At 36.7% G+C, this 10,581-nt stretch overlaps 1 long non-coding RNA gene across 2 annotated transcripts; it reads left to right on the plus strand.

Annotated features, from left to right (window-relative positions):
• Window positions 1-207: 207 nt before the first annotated feature.
• LOC127833851 (uncharacterized) lies at window positions 208-5,414 on the plus strand. Of its 2 annotated transcripts, none has more exons than XR_008027646.1 (6): window positions 208-327; window positions 687-814; window positions 1,361-1,533; window positions 1,934-2,110; window positions 3,763-3,930; window positions 5,115-5,414. It is a non-coding gene; the product is annotated as an uncharacterized LOC127833851 (long non-coding RNA). The 2 variants fall into 2 exon arrangements; XR_008027645.1 differs by having other exon boundaries at window positions 3,763-3,918; window positions 5,115-5,413.
• The last annotated feature ends 5,167 nt before the right edge of the window (window positions 5,415-10,581 follow it).

Here is a 10,581-nt window from a genome sequence, read left to right on the forward strand (position 1 = left end):
TCAAATAAAAATTATCGACCAGAACCAACTCATATCTTTTATATGTATCTCGCTCTGGGAAAACGGGGTCATCTCTGAACGAAAATCCACCTTATGAAGAAAGTTTCGTCACAGATTAGCCTGTGCGGACTGCACATGCGTATCTGGGATGACGTTTTACCCTTTTTCCGTAGACACCATTGATTACTAATCCTTGGGGTTCCAGTGACGTCGCCGAGGACGTCATCGGAACGTTGACGTTAAAGACGTTGGATTTTGTTACTTTCGATAAGTCTGATGCCACCTGCTCAATGACGAGCGCTGACGGAGGACCATTCGCCGTCACTGGTTAGTTCATGATCTCTCGTATTAGTGTAGAATCATTATTTTTTGTAGGGTATTAATTTTCTTTGATTTCTTGGGTCGATCGATTTACGAATTTAACACAAACACATCTGAAAATAAACGACGCGTTTTCCTCATGCGTTTCCCAAATTCATTATTCCATGAACTGCGCTTCTTTGGTATTTATTTGTTTTGTTTAAAGGAAGCCTCTTTATTAAAAATTCAGTTCAGGTGGACAGCGTCGTCCCTGATAAGCCTGTGGGAACTGCATAGGCTGATCTGAGATGACGCTTTAGCACGTGCATTAAGTCCAGTTTTCGCAGAATGAGACGTATATAAGCTCACGCACAGACGTCTTTCAGGCAACCAAATCGTAAAGACGGCTGGAGCTCTGGACTTTGAGACAAAGGCAACGTATAATCTTGACGTCACGTGCACTGACGACCTTCTTCAAACCACGGATACTTACGTCGTCAAAGTCCAAAACGTCGTGAGTAACGTTGATATTAACGTATTGAGTAACGTTGATATTTACGTGTTGAGTAAATCTTGATATTTACGTCGTGAGTAGCGTTGATATTTACGTCGTGAATAACGTTGATATTTACGTCGTAAGAAACGTTGATATTTACGTCGCGATTAACGTTGATTTGTACATCCTCACGAGAGCGTCTTTCTGATAAAATTGGTTTTAATGCATGCGCGTTAAGTGTCGTTCAAGATTAGACAGTGCCTGTGCACGAAACGACACTTCAAGCAAATACATTTACCCATTTATGCCTAGTGGACTCTCCCATCCTTCTAAATTGGATCAATTTATTTCAAAAATAGGGATGTCGAGTATATTTTTTTCTATATTTAGAATATTTCTTACAGAAATTCCTTTAAGCAAACAGCGCCGACCCAGATGAGACGCCGCATCAAGCGGCGTCTCATCTGGGTCTACGCTGTTTGCCAATGCCTTTTTAAAGACTCTAGGCATAAATGGGTATAGTCAAGTTCCAAACGAAACCCAATGTATACTGTATCATTTAAGGGTCCAAAGATAACGAGTTTGCCGACGGCGTCTACTCTGGACGAGTGGCAGACTGCGGAAAAGCTACTCACGACGTTGACGTTAGCGGAGGACGCGGCTGACTGCGTTTAAACGTCACCGACGTATAACGAGTTTAACGTCAAATACGAGCCCGCCACAAAAGTTTTAAAACAGTATATACCTATTTATTTTGGCTCTACTGCATAAAACACCTCAGGCTTAATTAAACGCTATTGAGTTTGTTTTCTGCGTAACTTGGTGTCTCTGAGACTGTGGATCAAAAGAAAGCTTCCGCAGTGGTATTCGAACCCATGACCTCTCAGTCGCTAAGCGGACACAATATCCATTACGCCACGTCCATATATACATACAGGATAGGCTTACATTTTTCTTCTATCTTTAAAACATTGATGAACATAATTTCAGTATAAACAGTATTTTTATGTCGTCAGTTTACGTTATAAGTATTACCTTTCAGTAATTATCATATTCTTGCATCTAGTGACGTCATTCATGTTTTCTTGAGAATGTCCCATATTTATGACGTCTTTACGACTGCACGATTTCTTTCAGTATGGGTGATCTACTACGTCAGCGAGGCGGTTGCGGGGCGGTCGCTTAGCTACGACACGAACCCCTTTTACAACCTGCACATTGAGTACAGCGACGCCGCGGGGGTCAAAGGGGCGGAGAAGATTTTCACCGTCCATATTAACGATAACAACGCACCGACGAGCGACAACCTTAGCAGTAAGCCGAACAACATATGCTTGATTAAAGACGCCTTGCGAGAATTCTTCAGCGTTATTTAGATACTTTAAAAATAAATTCTAGTATTACTTATATAGTATTGTATCAACTTTGATCCATCTTTGTATTGCGCATTATGTCTTTTTGTTTGCCAAACGACGTTACTTTACTGTATTACGTTGACGTCACTTCTTGTGTTTATGCTTCGAATCATCCTACTGATGACAGCTATGGCCGAAACATGATTTATGTTTAAGATATCCAAAAAAACGTGTTTGTTAAAATTAAAACGTGTTTATGAAATTTATTGATTTAATATAATTCCTTTAGTCTCTCGATATAACGTCTTACGGTTTGTTTTAATTAAAATCGTTTAAACAGCTTTGTGTGACTTATACGATATGTTAATCACGTGACAAAAAAAGATGGTGACGTCCATGCCGAGACAGGTATTTTTCGCCGTTTTATACGCTTTAATACTTGTATTAATTGTTTAAATGCCGCTCACTTTCCTACCATATCAGCAAGAGGGCAGGAGCTGTAATTTTGTGACCCGCTAAGACATTTCACAGCGTAAAGTTGATGTATAGCGCGAATATTAATACGTTATTCACGCTTATCCATTTATTTCCGATATGGCTGGAAAGTGAGGGACATTTCAACAATTAACAAACGTAATAAATGGTATACTACGGAATCCGGATAATGCCATCTACTAGTATAATCTCGCCCTTCTTTCAGCAAAGGCGACACTAGACACACAAAGTGATACACGATATTTTGCGCGACAGTCTCGGTGACGCACGATATATTTAACACGATATATCGCGTTTGTGTAGGTAGTCCAAAAGGCAATATATCGTGTTAAATATATCGTGCGTCGCCGCGACTGTCGCGAAAAATATCGTACGTTGCCGCGACTGGCGCGAAAAATATGGTGCGTTGCCGAGATTGTCGCGACAAAATATCGTGCGTCGCCGCGACTGTCGCGAAAAATATCGTGATTCGCTTCGTGTGTCGTGTTCAAAGGGCGACACTAGACACACGAAGCAATACACGATAGTTTGCGCGGCAGTCGCGGCGACGCACAATATTTGTACTGTTCAAAGGATTCCGTAGTATACGACATCGTAAACTACATGTCAAGGCATGAACGTCGCCATCATATTTGTCACGTGATTATCCCATCTGCCTATATGACTAACATTTTATATTTGTGCAAGCAAAAGATGTTAGAATTTCTTATAACAAATTCTTTCTGAAATTTTCCATATCAAACACATAAGATTTACCCAATGAGCTTTTTTATTTTTACCATGAGATTTCCTGTTTTACATAGTTTTACAGACATTGTATTTAATTATCCTCGCTCTAGGAGAACGTGTCTCAATGCATGTGCGTTTAGTGCTTTCCCGGAAAAGCCTGTGCAGTCCGCACAGCTTTATAATGGACGACACTTTGCGCTGGCACCGGATTTAAAGTTCTTTAAACGAAAAACACAATAACAGCGGAAAGTGTCGTCCTTGATTAGCCTGTTCGGAGGACTAGTTTTATAGAATCAACCTTATTTTGGATCACGTTGCCATTAAGTTGCTTTAAGAATCTTCAAACTGTTTTATTGAGTCTTCAAACGATTTTACCTGTCGTCATAGGGTTGCCTATTACAAAACTTAGCCTCGTCGCAAAAGACTTCAGCGCTACCGACACCGTGTTTACCGCTACCGGAAGTGACGTGGAAAACGATAACGTCATCTACAGTATGCTGTCCTGTACCCCGAATGCCACGTGCCCATTCATCATGTCTCCGAGTAGGTTGTTCAGTAAGCATTTTACGCGGAGTGAATCATTTACGCGGTAACGAAGTGTATAAAGGTTTCCGCCCTGTTATGGAAACGCCCATAGTTGATCTAAGAGTGTGCTTTAGATTTAAAGGGGCCTTTTCACAGATTTTGGCATTTTTTAATTCATTCATTAAATGCTTTATATTGATAAATGTAAACATTGGATCGTAAAGGCTTCAGTAAAAAATCAAGAATAAAATAAAAAAAAGGAAAAGAACATTGCCCGGAGCAGGTTTCGAACCAGTGACCCCAGGAGTCCTGCCAGAGTCCTGAAGTAAAAACGCTTTAGCCTACTGAGCTATTCCGCCGAGTACACATACTTGACGTATTTTATACCTTATATAAGCAATCTTCGTAGTTTCACAAAATTTAACGACAAAAACAGAACTCTCCAAATTATTCAATTGTTTCGCGTTGCAACGCTTTATAATTTTTAGGTTTTAAAATCGTCAAAAGATGCATATAATGGCTATATTAGACCATGGTAAATGTTCAGTATTACTGTTTCCTCACAAATATCATAACTAAAACGAAAATTTGCGAATCTGAAACAACTTTTTTCAATTTTGTCAATTTACCAAAGCGTGAAAAGATCCCTTTAATAACCATAATAAGTGGTTCGATTCAAAAATTAGCTTTTGGGGAATACGAGTTAAAATAAATGCACTGAATAATGTATCACAAAAAGCCATTCACTGTAAAAGTATTTTAAATTATATTTTTTTAATGATTCCGTGGGTTGACCAATTTATTTTCGTCAGCACACAATTTCGTCATAAAAATGACTATTTCGTTAGCACATAAATTCTGCCTTTTTTGAATTTGAAAAAATGCGTTCAACACAGCGACGCAATTTATTTTTTTTCCCCAAATCCAAAATCTACGATGTAAAGTGTCCATAAAAAGGTAATTTATTGAAGTATACACGAATTTTCAATTACAACGGCGGTACTCTATAGTCTCCGCCTACTGAATTTGCTTAAATTGCTTTCTTTACTCTTTTGTGGCTCGGTAAAATTTGAAAATGTATTGTACTAATATTTATTATATTGCGTACAACTATCTTCATTTTCATACCTTATAAACAGATGGTATTTGCCGCATAAATCTTCAAATAATTAATGATAGCTTGTGTACAAGCATAATCTATTGCGCAATTCTAGATGGAACCATAGTAACGAACGCGGATCTTCATTCGTACCCTAACAACTCGTTCCAACTCTCGGTTGTGGCAACAGACAAGTATAACAAGAATCCGACTCCGTACACCGTCATTGTAGAAATAACTGGTCAGTACATTGAGACAACTAGGTAAGTGTTGGATAAATTAATTTAGCGAGGATAACAAAACCGAAACCACAAACATTGGCGACGTAAATGCTAACGTATCCGTTTTAGACACAGTTACCGGATATATTCTAGTTTTGTCAATGTTTCTCTGCCTTTGAAAAAAAAAACAGATGGAAAAATAAAACCAAAACACGAACACCCACAACTGACGGAAGGAAACAAATCAAATCGACGACAATACATGTACTTGTGTTCGCTGTTCATGTCATGGTATTTAATTTTGTCAATGCATGTGAAATGTACCATTTAATGTCGAGATTCGTCTTATAGCTACGAATCGCTCCGACCGGTTTCGCATTAAAATATTTCTTTCTGTCATTGTTTGCCTTTCCACCTTGATTATTGGAGCGGAGGTTATTGTGATTAAGTAACAAGGAATGAGTTTGAAATCATGATTGATAAAGCGCTTGATTTAAACAAGAACGTCATCATGCTTGGGGACATAAATGAAGACCAATTTAAACACAATGCTTGCCTCTCTCAATCAGTATCCCTGTATAACATGCACAACGTTATCTCTCAAGCGACAAGGGTCACCGCAAATACTGCTACACTAATTGATCCGATATTAGTCTCGGATACCATTTCATGCTTGAACAGTGAAGTAATAGATATCCCTCAAACTGTTAGTGACCATCATGCTTATACCATTCATGTTACAATTCCTTAAATAAACAGCAAACCGATTCAACGAAACATTTGGTTGTATAAATATGCCGATTTCGATCGACTAAACAATCTTATTACATGTACAAATGGAAATTTATCCATGATTCTAATGTAAATGAAGCAACTGTTATGTATACGAACAAACTTATCGAACTTATAAAACTTTGCATTCCAAATAAACTTGTCACAGTGCGCCCTCATGACAAACCATGGTATGATTCTTCTATTAGAACAATGGCTCGTAAACGAGATAGACAAAAACACATATCCATAGACAATCCTACTTCTTCTAACTGGAATATTGATATAAACAACTTCGAAATAAGGTTATTAACATGATAAAACATTCGGAAGAATAGTTTTATTCTAACCTAGAAACATCTCGTGATGAACCAAATACTTCAAATCCAAAAAATATTGGAAAACACTAAAGCAACTAATAAAAACAAATTCTCACCCGAATTCGATACCACCTTTACAGTCAACGGACTCTGACGGCAATCTTGTCGTACATTTGTCAGATACTGACAAGTCAAACTGTTTTAACAGATACTTTGCCTCCATTGCGTCGTTGAATGACTCAGCCGGTGTTCTTCCACAATTCTCAGATATCTCTAACGCAAAATTATATAACCTGCCCATATCAGAATCGGAAATTATAGATGTTATTAAATGCTTAATAACCAATAAAGCCGTCGGTTGTGACCTTATAAGTCATATTGTCATTAAGAAAACGTGTAATTCTATTGCTTAGCCTTTTTGTATCCTCTTTAACAAATCACTAAACGAAAGTACATATCCCGCCCAATGGAAAGAAGCGATTGTAATGCCTCTATTTAAAAAGTGGAAACCGAATAATCCTTCCAACTACCGTCCTATCTCATTGTTCAGTTGCGTAGGCAAGCTGATGGAGAGGATAGTTTATAAACATTTATACAACCACCTTCTTGCTAACAAGCTTATATACCAGTCGGGCGTCTTAAAAGGTCACTCCACGGTCGCTCAATTAATCGACATTTTTGATCGAATAACGAAAGGTATTGATGAAAAGAAACTCACATGCATGGTTTTCTGTGATATTTCTAAAGCGTTCGACCGCGTCTGGCACACAGGACTACTCTACACACTTAAACAAAATGGATTTGATGGTAATTTACTTAATTGGATAAAAAGTTATCTAGGGAGTTGCATTTAAAAAGTCGTGGTTGGTGCATCAATATCTCAAACGTTAGAGCTTAATGCCGGTGTTCCACAGGGATATGTTCTAGGCCCATTATTTTTTCTTGTTTACGTAAACGACATAGTCAAGCACCTTCAATGTACTGCCCGCCTTTTTGCCGATGACACTTCCCTCTAATGTACTACCTCAAATATATATATATAACATTGAAATTGTTCTGAACCATGACCTACAAGTTATAAGTAACTGGGCAAAACTATGGCTTGTAGATTTTAATCTACATAAAACCATGGCTATGTTGTTTTTATCACACCATGCTGTTCCCCAACCACATGTTTTATTTAATAATGTACCGGTCAATTTTGTAGAAAACCACAATCATCTCCTACTAGATTTATCATACACAATTCAGGTATTTCAATACATGTATATACCAAAACACTCATATGGTAAACAAATGAACGAATACATTACCACCTGTCAACTTAATGTACGTCTTTAATGCGGACTCGAAATATATAATGATAATTATATAAGCAATAGTAAAGTATGCTTGATTGGTTATTGTCGGCTCAGATACTACTTCAAAGTACCCGGGGTAATTAAAAAATATACTGCAAAGTATGCGGGGTACGGAAAATATATTAGTATATTATACCAGTTCTAAAAAGTCTTCCGGAGTATGACCGGGTGCGTATTTTCCGTATCCAGGGTACATTGCAGAATACTTCTGAGTACCCGGGGTACTTTTAAGTAGTACCTGAGCCGACAATGACCAATTGAGCGTAAATTATGTGTGGTGTCCCTCGATCGTGCTTAGGCTACTACAAAGTATCCGGTGTATGGGAACTGTACTAAAAGTGCCTTGGAATCTCGCCGAGTGCCTTTAAGCGTATTATCCGTACCTGGGTAACATTGTAGTATACCTAATACTAATAGTACACAGGGTACTTTGAAGTAGTACCTGAGCCGACAATTAACAGTTGAGCATTAATTATGTGAGGTGTCCCGCGATCGTGCTTAGTCTTTCGCTTTCAATAAGCACGCTCACACACAGGGAAATATATGTAAATTTATCAGCTGTATGCGTGTATATGGTACCCCGGGTACTTTAAAGTTTACTACACGGAACCTGGTGTATGGAAAATAGTGTATGGTGCCTTTAAGCGTATAATTCGTACCCGGGAACATGGTAGTTTACCTAAGGGTACACGGGGTACTTTATAAGTAGTACCTGAGCCGACAGGGACCAATTGATTATGTGTGGTGTCCCTCGATCTTGCCTAGGATTTCGCTTTCTGTAAATCTATTAGCTGTATGTGTTTATATTTCATTATAACAATGCATATTCATTCTTTATTCTTTCTTGTTTTATTTGTCAAGTTTATTTTATGGTGTTTCTTTTTTCAATTACTTTATACTTTGCGTGTGTGTATGTCTGCAATATTTTTCTATGTGTACATGCATATTAAAGGGATCTATTTACGGTTTGGTAAATTGACAAAATTGAAAAAAGTTGTTTCAGATATTTGAGAGGAAACAGTATTACTGAACATTTGCCATGGTCTAATATAGCCATTATATGCATCTTTTGACGATTTAAAAACCTAAAAATTATAAAGCGTTGCAACGCGAAACGATTGAATAATTTGGAGAGTTCTGTTGTTGTCGCTGAAATTTGTGAAACTACGAAGATTGCTTATATAATGTATAAAATACGCATCTTATGTATGCTTGGCAAGATAGCTCAGTTGGCTAATCGTTTTTACTACAGGATTCCGGGGGTCACTGGTTCGAGCCCTGCTGCGGGCTATATTTTTTTTCCTTTTTTAAATTTTATTTTGGATTTTTAACTGGAGCTTTTAAAATTTAATGTTTACATTTATCAATATAAAGCATTTAATGACAAACTTCAAAACATGCCAAAATCTTTGAAAAGGCCCCTTTAAATAATCTAGCCGTATTACCGAAAACAAATATGGAATATGTTCAATAAATATTTTAATTGATGCAGCAAGTCTTTCATAGCATTTCAAACCTCATTCACTTAGTAAAATAGTAAAAGTTACACCAACACCACATTTTATCTTTATTTTAAGAACAACTTGTTTACAATGCAAACATACGCCCGATATTATTCAACTTACTAATGGGACATGACACTTATCCGATTGCAGCGAGAATACAGTCATAAGAATGTGTCCTAATTCAAACTTAACTGTTATACACAATACAATTTCAACTGCTACCATAAGACCAGATCGTCAGATTCTACGGTGAAAACAATTTGTGCAGTGTAACCTTTTCTTTTGCTTTGCTCTAATCGATAATTCACATCTTTCTATGGCACGCCTGAACCACAAAAAAGAGAAAAACTAAGTTTAAGTAACTTAAACTTAGTTTTTCACTACTTAAACTCAATTTAAGTAACTTAATTCGAATTAACGCTACTAAATGCATTAAGTAGTTAAGAAGAGTTATTTTCTATTTATGTGAGAAAAATGAATTAAGCAGAGAAAAACTTAGTTTAACTCGTTAAGTGCGCCCGAACAACAAAAATTGATTTTAATTACCGTTAAGTTACTTAAATTGCATTTAACGCTGCTTAAAATTAATTTAAGTGCTTTCGCATCGTTAATTGTATTTAATTATTACTTAAGTAATAAAATTTTTACTTAAGTTGAATTATTAATTATCGTTAAGTCAAAACTCGCGTCCGAAAATAAGCATATGAAACAAGCGTTTTGATTGGTTGTCAGGTTTGTTAATAAATTCAGGCCCGAGGTCGGAAGAAAAAGATTGCCATGTGGTACGAGCAAAAAATACAGATATTATAAATTTGGATTAGAATCTTAAGTCAGCTAAAATTTGTTTTAGTCTGGAATAACATGCAAAACACCCTTTCATCATCAAATTTTGCTGACAGTCAGTAACTATGCAATAAACATCAAAAACGATCCGCCCGTCTATATATTTCCGGGTCATATCGCATTTACCTGTAGTAATAACTTGTCTTGTATACGAGTAGTCATACCAGCTTGTATGTAGAAACTGGGACTATATTATATGTCCCAGGTAGAAATTAAAGATTATATCGTGTCACCGAATCCAACTTAATTATATTCTATACATGTAAATGTTGGCTTTGATTTTAGTATTTAAATGGAAAAAAAAACAGTCTCCAGTATCTCAGTATTGGCAGTGAACTTATAAGTAAACAATCCCAAAAAGTACACATATCAGAAATTACCCAGGTGATATTTTAAGTCTGAGTGCACTATTGTCTTTTAAAATAATTTTAAATGTAAAAAAAGAAAAAAATGTACTGTTAACATATTATTTAGAAACATATCTAACTTAAGTGTTCTGATTTTTCCCCTTTAGAAATAAATAGTTTAGACAGAGACATATATTCAGTATATATTCCCAGT

This window comes from Dreissena polymorpha, chromosome 6, assembly GCF_020536995.1.
Source record: "Dreissena polymorpha isolate Duluth1 chromosome 6, UMN_Dpol_1.0, whole genome shotgun sequence".
NCBI classification, from domain to species: Eukaryota; Metazoa; Mollusca; class Bivalvia; order Myida; family Dreissenidae; genus Dreissena; species Dreissena polymorpha.